The sequence below is a fragment of the Miscanthus floridulus genome, chromosome 6 (assembly GCF_019320115.1).
Source record: "Miscanthus floridulus cultivar M001 chromosome 6, ASM1932011v1, whole genome shotgun sequence".
In the NCBI taxonomy this organism is placed as follows: domain Eukaryota; kingdom Viridiplantae; phylum Streptophyta; class Magnoliopsida; order Poales; family Poaceae; genus Miscanthus; species Miscanthus floridulus.
The window spans coordinates 93,434,961-93,447,897 of record NC_089585.1 but is presented as its reverse complement, the minus strand read 5'-3'; the positions used below and the strand labels follow the sequence as shown (position 1 = coordinate 93,447,897).

At 42.5% G+C, this 12,937-nt stretch overlaps 1 long non-coding RNA gene across 1 annotated transcript; it reads left to right on the top strand.

Moving 5' to 3' along the window:
• The first annotated feature begins 4 nt into the window (after window positions 1-4).
• LOC136458656 (uncharacterized) lies at window positions 5-1,455 on the top strand. The gene is made up of 3 exons (XR_010760037.1): window positions 5-362; window positions 1,230-1,354; window positions 1,433-1,455. It is a non-coding gene; the product is annotated as an uncharacterized lncRNA (long non-coding RNA).
• Window positions 1,456-12,937: the final 11,482 nt, after the last annotated feature.

Below are 12,937 nucleotides of genomic sequence, written 5' to 3'. Positions count from 1 at the left end.
TATCACCGTATACTGCAGTTCAAATTTTATTGGCACGTGGCCACGCATGGGCATTAAATTTGTGGTCATGTATGCTAACAAATTAACAATGTAGGTGTTGTAGTTATTTCAGATGCCTCACATGACGTCATCAAGATAACAGGACAGAGGCACAGAGCACGCGGACAACTTTAAATCTTTAATTGCCTACCGATCTCCATAGAATAATAGTATATTATGTTCAGACTGACTAATGTCATCTTGTATATTTTTCATGATTTTGGTTTCTCAGTTGCCGATATGGGTTTTGGCTCTCGGTCGCTCAAAAGAAAGAGGGTGTACGCTGACCCGCCGCCTGCAATCACCGATACACACATCTACAGGTAACTACGTTACATTTATCTTGTAATTGACGAGGCAATCATTTTCTGTCAACATAGGTTTACTCGTGTGTTTTATCATTTTGATTGATACGGACGGGATTGTAGATGGGTTGAATTCCATGAAGTGAGAATGGAACACATATCTTCCATATGGGATGTGAGTGCCATGGTTTTTTGGAAAGGCAACGTACGATATCACCATGGTGATATATATTTGCGTGTAGTTTTGAAGGATGGGCAGGTGCATTTTTAGCTCATCTTTTTGGAACATGTCTAAATTTTTTTCTACGTACCATTGTTATCTATCTGTTGGATCTAATATTCTTACAGCGAACCAAAATGGAAGCGGTTGCGTATGGCGACCAAACCATGAGGTTCGACGCTTTGCTTCGTGTAGGAGAATGTTATGACTTCATGAGAGTTGGCTTTGCGCCTACTCATGTTAGTCCTTTGAGCTACATCTTCCATTTATGTGCCGATTACTTTATGGTTCTATCTCCACAAAGTATGGCTAATGCACCACCGAGAGAGCTATGGATTTGTCAGTGTCCTTGTACCTTTATGGAATTCGAGGATATATACGCTCAAGAGGAGTACTTTTTTGTAGGCATACCTCAAACGCCTATATTTAAAAATACATAGTTAACTGTTCATGTTCCTATTCCATCAATAACTATTGTTTGTGTTTGTAGATGTCATTGATATAGTTGTGCATGTGTCTAATATTCGAGGAAGGGATGACGTGCGGATGAGACCGTACGGATATGTGGTGCTGATGAATGAAAGGTGCTTAGAATGAAAAATTTATCATTGCTCTATGCTATCAATTTTTTATTGTTGGGTGCTAATCAATTTTGTAACTCATAGGTACCACTGCATCATAATAACCGTCAAGTATACACACATATGCCGTCACTTATCGGAATGGCGGCGAGCGGCATCAGAGTTGCGTATTTTAGCTGGTCTCCATGTACAAATTAATAGAAAGAGAGGTATTATATCACTGATGTTCTCATATGTATTGACTAAATAAAGTATCAATTATTACATTTTTTGCTCGTGCATGATAGGCGGAGTGACCACTACTTACGATTTCAGCAAATTGGTATTCAATCCTATTTGTAATCAGGCGCATGATTTTCAAAGTGAGGTTCTTTTGGGGCAATTCATTGATTTAATTTATTGACTACAACAATGACCCAAAAGTTTTTTATTTGTTTATAGGCCTACACAATCGTCTGCTTGTTTATGAAGACAGATGTCACCGAGTTCAAGAATTTGCTAAGGACATCGTGCCGCGTCTTATAGATTTAGAGAACTAAATAATATTGAAATTATTTACACGTTTGTGGCATGCACTTTGAATAGATGATGAACATGAATTTAGTTTAATATAATAGTTATTTTGTGCATTTTCATTGGTCAAACAGGTTCAAAATATGTGGATTGAGTAATGTTTGTTTGACATATTTGATTGTTTCATTTAGTTTGTAATATCAGAGACTTCTTGCCGATATAAAATATTATTTTAGTCGTATCACGAAAATGTCTATATAGTAGAGTTTGTGAGCCTGCGGTGCCGTGCTCTTAGTGACCGTTAATTTCATAAACTTTGTTTTTTTATTAAATGTCAGTTTAATGTCTTATAGTATTGTTATCTTAATATGTGATCCGTGTGTTTTTAGTATAAAAGTTTAGTTATCTCGTAGCAATGTACGGACACGCTATCTAGTACAGTAAATAAACTCACAAACGAACGCTAGATCAGTTGGTCAGACTGTATGCTTTGTGTCCTATCAGTCAGGGTTCGAACCCCCTATGGGACAGAATTGTTGGCCGAAGGAGACGTAATTTATCTACATGTTCAAAAAATCATCCCGTGTGTCCCACGTCAAAGCATAGGTCTAAGGTAAGTCTAGTCTCACAGGAGCTTACGGTGCCACTATGTATAGGTGGAATAAAGGTTTAAGGGTTTTCTTGACCTATCTGAAAATGTTTTCTTTTTAAACACAATGCTTGGGCTGCCCTCATGCGGGTGAGTTCGTTTTACAGTAAATAAACTCGTAATGACGTCTGCAGCTTCTGTGCGCACAGCACAAACAAGTGCGTGAGCCTTCTTGTCAAACAAGCATGGGTATAATTTTTTTTTTAATATATACTAGTAGTATTTCAACTCCCAAGTCAACATCGATCGTGTCTACCTTGCCAGCAAGGGACACCCTTTGCCGAGATCATGCATAGACCTAGTCCATTTTATGAAAAGCCCAAACTTGTCGTTTGTCACGTTGTTAGCTCATTCAAGTGTGTGGAGGACTACTCCCTCGATCTAAAAAAAATACAACTATAAGCATCCTGTTCGCTTGTTGGTTTCAGCCAGCCCAAACCAGCCAGCCAACAGTGTTTTCCTCTCACAACAAATCAGCACCAGCCAGCCCAAACCAGCCTAGAAACCAACCAGCGAACAGGCCGAAGATTTGTACATGTGTGTTTCTTGTTTGTAAACTCTTTTTTCTGGTTCAATCGTCTAATAAAAATACGGCAAAGCTCTTGCTGCCCTTCTAAAAAAAAGATTTGTACATGTCAAACTAAGCTTGACTTTGACTAAATTTATAGTAGTAAATAGTATTAACATTTATGTCTCCAACTAGATTTACTATAAAAGTATATTCTATAATTAATTTAATTATACTTGGTTTGTATCATAAATGTTAGCATTTTTTATAAATTTAGATAAACCTTAAATTGTTTGACTCCTCGAAAAATGATAATTATATCTTTTTTGAACGAAGGGAGTATATCACAGCACCCAGGGACGAATCTAGGTCAGATGGTCATCGAGGTCTTGTTTGAAATAGTGGAGCCATTAGAAACTATTGGCACTATATGCTATAATTCTATTGGAATTCTCAAAATACGTCAGGGTCAACTAACCCTGATGATAAGCTGTAGCTCTGCCCCTGACAGCATCACACTAATCCAACATTTTACCATGAGGCTGCTAGTCGGATCTACTCCATTTAGTTCCAAAACATAATTTTGTTTGGTTTTCTCTAAGTCAAACTTTGCTAAGTTTATAATAAAAAAACATAGTAACATCTAAAATAACAAATAAATGCATCATCAAGATATATTTCATGACAAATTAAATTTAACAAAACTAACTTGATGTTGTAGATACACATGCATTTCAATAGACTTGGTTATCTTAAAGTTAGAGAAGATTAACTTAGAACAAAATTAAAACGACTTTTATTTATGGTACTATGAGAAATTCTCTTGTGAATACCAATGAGAACAATTAATTCTTGATCATTTTTGGTACTACCTCCAATCACTAGTAGTAAGCGATACTTTGAAGTTGTCTAAACCTTGTCCACTAGTTTCTTTTGTTCTAACATGTCTATAAAATGCACTCTTAACACCGTTCGCAAAAGAAAGCAATTTGTTGAGTACGGATGTTGTCTAGCTAAGAAAGAATGCAATTCATAGATGATGATGAGCAGCCGTGACCTAGGGCAATTAATGTGGGATCCACTGAAATCAACTTCAACCATTTGTCTTATCTGTTTGCCTAGCCACTCCCTGAGTTGTCTAGCTAAGAAAGAATGCAATTCATAGATGATGATGAGCAGCCGTGACCTAGGGCAATTAATGTGGGATCCACTGAAATCAACTTCAACCATTTGTCTTATCTGTTTGCCTAGCCACTCCCTGAGCTTCTCTCTCTTGCATGCGTGGAAGTATATTTCCAAGACAAAATCTACTCGTATATAACTTTGAATTCACTAAAATTTGGTACATAAAAAAGTAACTCATCACAGCAAGAGTCTAGAATATGATTGGCTTCAAACAATCTTACTTGAAGCATTGCTTAATTATTTGTCACCAGAAGGTGGACTTTCTTAGGAGCTTGGACTATTGGGTTGGTGAGCTAGGAAATCGACTTGTCAAGCTGCTAACTTGCTCCGCCAGAAAGGCACAGCTGATCAACATATATAATCCTGTTCGCTGTTCCCACGTAAGGTGCCGGCCTAATAAACTACTATATGCTGCTTTGCGTGGAAACAGTACTCTACGTGGACAATGCGACGGAGATGGCAATATGGCATATTTGACATATGAACAGAGCAGCAGCCAACAGGTACGAAAAGCACAACTAACACAGTCCGTTTCATCTTATCCCCTCTGGATTTGGATGAACCGTCCATCCGTCCGTTCGCTTGCCTTATAAATCGTACTTTTTTAAGTTAATGAATACTATTTTTCTCTCATAATGCATGCAGGCGAACAGGGCAAGTAATTATTAAGAGTTAACCTCTGCCCTTGTCGCGTGCGTAAAGCTTTCATCTCGTCCATCCCCGGCCGTGCGATCGCAAGGAGAGAGGACAGAGGAGGCGGAAAAGGAGAGGGGATAGGATGACGCAGCGGTCGACATCGGTTGCTTCAGGGGAGTGGGGTTGCGTAGGATCAAGGCTAGCCTGCCTGGCCCTCCGGCACCTCGCTGTTGGCTTCCATTCCATTCCATTCATTTCCCGTCAGATTCCTGCCCGCGCGCCTATTACAGGATCAAACAAATTGATTCCTACGTTTTTGCTCGGAACAAAATTAAAGCAGACTCCGCTCCTCTCCTCTGTCGCTCGCACGGTTGCGACACGGCCGACGGGCTTGGCATCCCGCATCCGTTCGCTGTTTCGCAGTAACCACGGGTCCGTTAGTTGGGTGGCTAACCCCAACCAAGCTCCAGAAAGCCAACTTTCAGCTATTTGGTTGTCTGTAAATAGCCTAAAGCTAGGCTCAACTAAGCCACTTTGGAAGCCTTAGCCTGGCTCCAGAAAAACAAGATGGAGATCTTTTTTTCAGGCTTGGCTAAGCCCCCGTGTGAAGTCTCGTCACCGCCCGGTCTTTGCGATTTGCGCCTCCGCTCACCTGCTTCCGCCGCCGCATGTCGCGTGCGGCTCGTCCCGGCAGCCCGCATGCCCCCGATGCGAGACTTCACCGCCCGGACTTCACGCATCTCGCTCCGGCGACGCAGCGGATGCTCCTTCTCCGTTGATGCAGCGGCTTCTGGGGCAGGTGCCGCCGCCGCGACAGGGTGAGAGGTCCTAATATGGCTAGAGGGGGTGAATAGCCTATTTAAAACTCTACAAATTGACTAGATCAATTAATTAGTATAACAAATGGCGTAATGCAATTTTGTTGTAGCTTTACAAGGGTTGCAAGCCACGTATCCCAACAATTCTAGTTGCTATGATCGCTAGGCACACAACAAGGCTATGTTGCAACTCACTAAGAGCTCGCAAGAAAGCTACACTAAAGAGCTACACTAGATGAAACTAAACCACAAAGCAAGCTCTCAATTTATGGTAGAACCGCCTAATCTAATGCCCTCTCAAGAGTACTTGTCTTTATTAGATACTAAGTACCTAATAGAGCGCACTAAATCGTGTTGTTCCGTCGAGCACACCCTAAGGAAGAACTCGAAAATCCATATTTTTCCATCAGGATCATGAATGAGAGAATAAATCTTACAACATTCCTAAGCCATTTCTCACATCACTTTATTACAATAACAGAATATTATCTTAATTGATTATAACAGTGGAATAGAATAATGTTATTAGAGTTACAGAGGAAACAAAGATTAATTTAATGACATAGTATAGCATTAATATAATGGACATTTATATATAAAAGATGCTAGCAGATTTTACATCTTTTCTTATAAAAATCTATAGTGAGGGTTATAAATAAACACAATGGTCGTAGCGTGAAGAAATCCTCTCTGAGCCCATCAGGAGGTTTCCACACAAGAGTCAGCTCTAAGTATCCTCCGATCATCTCCAACAGGGGGAATAAAACCCTAAGTACTCAATTTTACTCAGCAAGACTTATCCGATAGGAGGAAATAAAAGACTCCAAGAATATGCAAGGCTTATTTGACTTGTGGGTTATTGCATCTACGGAAGCATTACTAAACGTGTGTCCTTATATTTAATTTTATTAGCAGACATCATTAGTTCATTAACTAACCATTCTATGTAAGTACATATGCTACTTTTAAGCAGGTGGTAAGAAATCAGAACTATTTTATCACCTTTTAAGTTCCACTTCTTACTACGATGCTAGAACATAGCCAAGTTGTATCATCTCACAGAAACGGCTATTCGTGAATCAATGTATTCCAGCTGGGTACCCCAAAACACACACCCCGTTTGTACTCTAGACACAAACAAGACTAACCTATTCCACTCCTGTCGAGGGGTCCAGGTCTCCGTCCAAACTTGGACTCCAAGCCCCCACACTTGAGACCCCATCTTAGTATGGTGCTTAGACCTTCACCTTTTCCCGCCTTCAATTAGTTGATTCGAAAAGAGCCAGAACCCGCCACAAGAGTGTAACGAGCCTTCCCGCTCCCATAAGTAAGTATGTGCACAGGATAATAAGTCTGCGATATGTCTATCATCTACAACAATAGACGGTCCTCAATCGACACAGGCGGAACAAGTACAATCCAAGCCTCGCTCGAATGCCTAACCAAGTCTAGATCTAAATTACCATTTCGCTCGGTCTCCAATTATCCTTCATGTATATTCCATGTGATAGTAATAATTATAATAACAACAATAATATATTTCCTATCTCTCGCAAGTGACAGGTAATCACTCGACTTCTACCGGATCCTATAGCATAGCAATCTACACGATCCTGACATACTAGTAGGATTCATAGGAAAATGATCTATATATGCAAGTGGTTTTATTCAACTCCTTAAAACTTAACGCACAAGCATAAAATAAAGTACAGAATAATAGGGGTTACGCACCGGGGCTTGTCTGGGCAAGATATAATCAAAGATTAGCAATCCATTGGTGACACGATCATCAAGGCACCATCCTTTCTGCTACTCCAGATGACTCCACGATCCATCGTTGTTCCTATTATGATATACGTGGACGCAACGCAGAGACGTAAATAATCAACGGTAACTGCAACTCTAAAATACGATTACACTTTGCAAGCTAACGAGCTAGCTTTAATGACTAATGTACTAGTCTACGTGTCCACGTCATCAAGTAAGGTTGTCTCTAAAAAAATGTTTGTCCTACAATCCCAAAGGTGTTTCGGTATTTTATCGATTAAATATATATTTTTGAACTAGGACTCATTTAGCTACCTTAACAAATTGATTATTATGGAGCTACAAAAATTACGGTGAGCATCTAATAATGTTAGGAATTTACTGTGAAAGTTTCAGAGTCAACACTATCACCAATTTATCACAAAAATTCCTTTAAGTTTATATCCTAACAATATTAAGCATCCCAAATTAATTAGGTCACTTATGAAAATATTATAAAACTATACGAACAAAATATACTAGCAGGTAGATCATGATTTTAGGAATCTAACAAAATTGGTTTCATAATTTTCGGTTAACTACACAATTTTATATTGAATTTACAAGTTTACCTTAGAAACTAAATTAGAAAATACTTAGAAAATAAAAAGGGTCGGTGGCAACCATTCGGCCCAGCAGCCCGGCGGCCCAGCGCTAGCACTTTAGCAAATGAGCCCTCGGACTTTTCTTGAACCACGACTAGGTTCTAATACTATTTCTCTCTTTCTCTGACGAATTCACTTAACCCCCTAGATTTTTCCAAATTCCCCATGCGTACCCCCGGCCACCCCATGCACGACGACACTAGGCGTCCACGCCAGCTACCGAGGCCTGCACGGACCCATTTAGCGGGTTGATTGCCATCTATGGCTAAACACACTAAGATGGGTGGCGGCTAGGGGCTCAAAGACGCACTGGCGTGAGCTGCAGCGGCGAGCGGCTATCTGCGGCAGTGGCACGCCTGTTTCGACGAACCTTCATATGCTTGGTAGAGTAGAAGTGGCGGATAAGCATCAGTGGCTCACCGTGGTGCACATCCCACTGACGGTTGAAGCAGGGGAGCGCTGTGGCGATCTGGCCATGCGTGCCCGCACGGCGTGGCGGCGCTCCGAGCACGGCACCGACATGTCCACACTCTGTCGTCGAGCATCCTGGCCAAAGTAACGAGAGCATCGGATGGAGGGAGTCAAGGCAAGCTTAGGGTTACTAGCAATCTAACTGCTACCACTCCTACATGCCTTACCTCCTAACCTACCGATTCAGTGGCGCCCACGGCCGGCGGTGAGCAAAACGCCAAATTGTCAGTTGGTAGTGATCGGTCGGGCTTGAGGAGAACAGGGCGCCTAGCTGACCACCTATGCCACCCACTGATGCGGGGAATTATGCTATGAAGCCTGAGCTGGTGACTAGGAAGAGGAAGGAAGGATGGCTCTACACACGGTGCGGCTATGGGGAGGTCACACGAGTGAGCCCGAGCGGATTAAGACGAGGTGAACCCGATCAATGGTAGCAGTACGAGCACGTGCGCACAGACGACGAGACCTAGAGGCTTAGCGCGAAGCACTTGAATTGGAGGAGCCGGACCTGAGTAGGTCACACCGGCGTCGGCTAGCGGGGGCAAGCACGGTAGAGGGACATCACCATCACCCCTGCGACCGAGGTCATTGGCCAAGACGTGGTGGCATTGGCACCTGCCCAGAGCCTCGACATGGTAGGTGAAATGAGGGGTGAGGCGAGCGCCATAATGGCAAGGCAATGATAGCCACAGCTGTAAGGAAAATGGCCCCTAGGCCCATTTACTTTGAATTTTGATGTTTGATGACCAACACAACCAAATTAGACTAATGAACTAATAAGTAATTGTTTTGTAGTTTATTAGGATGCAAAACGTGACTTAGACGAAGATGATGTGATGATCCGATGATCAACACATCAAGAAAGACATGTGAAGATGCATAGAAGACATACAAGGTCAAGCAAAGTCCAAGCACAAAGATTGGAACCAAGCCGGATGCAAGATCGTGAAGAAACGAGCCTGGCAGAGGTGACCAGACACGGCCCTATAAGTGACTGGATGCTCCGATCAAGTGTCAGGCAACAGCAGGCGTTAGCAACTGTGATCAAACACTGATCAAAGCAGTGACCAGACGCACCGGCGACATTGTTCATCATCACGGTAGTGTGTTCAGCATGACCAAACGTTGAGCAGCAGTGACCGGACGCACCTATAACACTATTCATCATCACAGTAGTGTTTTCAGCGTGATCGGACGCAGCAGACTGGATGACCGGACGCACGAAGTGCAGCGTCCGATCGAGTCTAGAGAGGTTCTAGAGCGGAGCCAGCGCGACTAGACACGTTCGGTCGATGATGACTGGACTCAGCTAGAGTTCGATCAACACGTGCGCTCCAACGGTCAGGATGACCAGACCCGTCTAGTCAAGACGTGATCAACATCCGGTCAGTAGCAGAAAAGCTAGGTTTTGTCCCCAACGGCTACTTTCTCAGTGGGGCTTATAAATAGACCCCCAATCAGCCATTTAGTGGGAGTGGAGCTAAGAAAATATACTAAGGGTGTTGATACACTATTTTTGTGATCTCCACTTGCATAGTGCTTAGTGATTCATTAGGTGATTAGCGTAGGTGCTTTGCGAAGTGCTTAGGTTGATTAGACCACCGCTTATGCGCTTGCTCTAGGTTTAAGCCTAGTGTTTAGTGAGGTTTGCATACCTCTTACCACTCGGTGCTTGCGTGCACTATTGTTGTATATAGGAGGGGCTTATAGTCTTGCGAGATCACACCAACCGTGTTTGTGGTGTGGCCGCCACCGTGTACCGAAGGAAACAAGACCCGCAGCAGTTCCGCCGGAAGCTTGATAGTGAAGACAGCGGGGAGTGGTCCGAGAGAGGCTTGCCGGAAGGCACACCAGAGACCCACTTGCGCGTGGGGAAGGCTCGGGGCTATCCACGGAGTTACTCGACCGAAAGCTTGGCCCTTACGAGGGATTCCTTGCGAGGGGCTCCAACAAGGACTAGGGGGAACCTTACGTGCTTCTCGATACCTCGGTAAAAATACTGGAGTCATCGATGGGAGTTTACATATCTCTACCTTACTCTTTAGGTTTCGCATTCACATTGTTTGTATAACTCAATTTTGCGGTAGAAATAGCAGCACACTAGCAAAACCGTAGTTGCACATTTAGATAGATTATCTTTTACATAGGTTTTGCTAAGAATAGAAAAAGTGGTCATAGATTAGAGTTAGAGTTTTAAGTTGCCTAATTCACCCCCTCATAGACGTCACGGTCCACTTTCACCGTAGCCTTGTCTCGTCCCCACGGGCGGCTCGACGACAAGAGGGTGACACGCCCACAAAGTTATAGCGGGGCCATGCCATAGCCAGCCGGGATGGCCAACACGAGGCCAAAGGCGCGGCGTGGCATCGACCGGGCACATGAGCTAGCTAGCGGCAATAGCTTGGCCATAGCCTGAGTTCGGCGCTAGTAGCACACGCACGCGTGGTGACCACGCCCATGGGGCTAGCGTCTGAAACGGTGCCAAGCACGATTTTTAAAGCGAGCCAAAACTACTTAGCGTCTCGATTAAGACTCAACCAATTCCACTAACATGTACCTAGTGCTAACAGCTAACTAGCGAAACAATGCTTATGACCAGAAGATGGCCCAAGAGAAAGATGGAGAGACACCAAGATAAGATCGTCACGCTGAACACCGGTTCGCGAACCGAGCACCAAATCATGGTTTCCAACGCGCTCTAAGGAGGTTTGGACAATTTTTACGAGAGCAACGTGACACCCAACACAACTTCAACCTACACCATGCTCAAGTGCTTACTTAGAAGCAACCAATAGTAAAAAAACACGAAACTAGTGTTTAAGTATTTTAGTTAGAACTTAAATGTCAAAATAGCATTGTTTGCCACCCTTCCATACTTAGAAAAGTTAAGGGTTTTCGGTTGGAACTAAGTAACCATTAACTCTTTTGTTACAATTTTTAAAAGGCCTAAACCTTATTAATTTCAACCAATAAGCATTTCACACAATAGTCCATACTTCATACTAACCCATAGGAGCAAAACATTTAAACACTCTTTAATTATTTTGCTCAATATAATTCACAAAAAATAACACTTTAACTACAATTTTGACTTCTTGCTGATTCAACAAAAGTTCTATTTAAATTTCGGATTTGATTTTTGAGCTCCCAAAACACTAGTTAACAATATTTATTTTCCAAAAGTTAAAGTTGCATTTCCATCTACTAAACTTGTACTTCAATTTTTATTTAAGTACTAAATACAAGTTATGTTTTATTTTTGTTTATAGAAATTGTTTTTCGCATCAAACAATTAAAACTACTTATTTTATTCTTCTTGTTAGGATTTTCATTAGCACTTTTACGCACTGAGTAAATTAACTTAGATATTTATTTGATTTCTCTCAACCATAAAAGAGAGTCGCACATGGTTTGTTTCTCATTTCATGTGTGTTTTAAAATTTTAAAACCCAAAAACTTGTTTGGCTAATTCCTCTCGGACCTAAATTTCGGTGCTAAACAAGCTCGTAATACTAGGGGTGTTACACAATTCTAGCTACACTAAAGAGCTTGTTATAACTAGTTTGGGGGAAAGTAAATAGAGTGAGTAGGGTGATTATACCGCCATGTCGGGGAATGAACCAATCACAATATGAAGATGACCATTCACCAGGAGAAATCCAATCACACAAAAGACACAAGATTTTTCTCTCAAGATTCACGTGCTTGCCGGCACGTTAGTCCCCGTGTGTCAACCAACACTTGGTGGTTCGGCGGCTAATAGGTATCACACGCCTAGCTCACCATAAGGGGCGCCGCAAGAACCTACACACAAGTGAGGTAGCTCAATGACACGGGCAATTTACTAGAGTTGCCTTTGATGCTCCACTGGGGAAGACACCACAAGCAACCGATTAAGGCCAGAGACAATCACCAACTCCGTTCAACAATCTTTCTATCATTGGGCCATCTAGGTGTCAGCAAACACCAAGAGTAATAAGCTCACAATCAGCCCAAATCACCCAACTAGTGCCACAAGATGATGCAACTCAATGCAATGCACTAGAGGCTCTCCAAACTCACTCAAAATGATGAAATCAAGTGAATAAGTGAGTGGAGTGTGTTGCTCAGCTTTCAAAGGGTGTGCACAAGTGTATGAAGTGTGAAAGGATCAAGATGCCCAAGAGGGGGGGTGAATTGGGCTAATTCTAAATTTTCTTGCAATAATCAAATCCTACGGATAGCCCAATTAACCCCTTGTGCCTAGAAAAGTGTTTATATCAAACTAATGCACAACAACCTCTCAACCTAAGTTCCAAACTTACTCTAGCAAGCAATTCTTATGGAAATGAAAACAAGTATTGAATTGCTCAAAGTAAATGCTCAAAGTAAGTGCTCAAAGTAAATAGAGAGAGAGAGAGGAACGCGGCAATGTTTTGCCAAGGTATCGGAGAGTCGCCACTCCCCACTAGTCCTCGTTGGAGCACCCGCGCAAGGGTGTAGCTCCCCCTTGATCCGCGCAAGGATCAAGTGCTCTCTACGGGTTGATTCTTCGACACTCCGTCGCGGCGAATCACCCAAAACCGCTCACAACTTGAGTTGGGTCACCCACAAGCTCCGCC